Source organism: Drosophila rhopaloa, unplaced genomic scaffold, assembly GCF_018152115.1.
Source record: "Drosophila rhopaloa isolate 14029-0021.01 unplaced genomic scaffold, ASM1815211v1 contig_178, whole genome shotgun sequence".
Taxonomy (NCBI): Eukaryota; Metazoa; Arthropoda; class Insecta; order Diptera; family Drosophilidae; genus Drosophila; species Drosophila rhopaloa.
This window is the reverse complement of record NW_025335059.1, coordinates 8,336,980-8,338,269: the sequence shown is the minus strand read 5'-3', so window position 1 is coordinate 8,338,269 and position 1,290 is coordinate 8,336,980.

The window sequence follows — 1,290 nt, the reverse complement described above, 5'->3', positions numbered from 1 at the left end:
GCCTGGCAAACGTAGGTAGCAGCTGCTAACGTTCTATTTCCTCGTCGCCTGGTCAACGGAAGTTGACCAATTGAGTGCGCCGCAATCAGAGCTTAGACTTTTCTGGGTTGGGTTCAAAGGGAAAAAAAGAAATCAACTTAAAGTGAAACTTTACTAGTTACTTTACTTTGCTTAGATGCCCACTATCGATAAAATATAAGTTGCTTTTGGATTTTGTTTAAGTATTGAACAAGCATATGCTTTCAAATCTCAACTAATAGAGAAGCTCACAGATTTAGCAGAACACCCATCTATTCTATTTAATCAACTAGCTTTTCTAAACAGTTCTGCCAGGCCGCAAATGCTTGGGTAGACAATTGAATTCATCATACGCCACGTTGGCCGCAACTCTTTCGCACGACTGCTGGAGGGCATGCTACGTATGTGGGACGCAACACACACAATGCATGCCGCAAATACCAGCAGAATGCCAGGGGGTACAGTAAATACTCTACACAAAAAACGATTTTAAAAAAACCATATTTTAGACGGGAGTCTGAATGCAGTTTCACATTATTCTAAACCAAAAAAAATACTGCATTAAATTAAACAAAAAACTGTAAAATGCATGAATAAAATTGAAACAGGGTTGTTTTCCCTTATTTGAGGGTTCAAATATGCGATTAAAAAGTAAATCGAATTCCCACTGTGAATGAATATAGTTCATTGAGATATTTTAAATGGATTTTTCGTTTCTATTATAGAGTAACCACTCGGAAGTGGTTCATATACCTATTATATTTAGTTTAGCGATTTATCGCTGAAAATATTTTGTTCTGCTTATTGAAATTCAAAAGGGATAAATGGGAGGCTCCCCTATCCCCTTTCCTTCTTTAGCCTCTGGCACAACTAGAAATGGTTGGGTGAGTAGAAAGTAGCAGAAGCGAACAAAATGCCGCCGGGCAAAGCAAATATAGTACCAACAAATACCAGCAAGCAAAAGCCAACAGCCGACACTTGGCCAGGACTTACTACTGCTGCTACACGAACAGAAAATATAATTTTATACCTAATAAGAAGAGGATTAAACACCAAGCTTATATAAATCAATATAAAAATAGATACACAGCTTTACAAAAAAATTTCATACTTTTTTTCATTTTTAAAATTCAATAAACCTTAAATTTAAAAAATCATTGGCACTTTTTTTTTTAAATGGTATTATTGCCAATAGTTCTGCAACTTTACTTCAGATAGACTGAGTTTCAAATTACCTTTAAAAAACTTTTAAGCTATTTTGTCCTTTTTTAT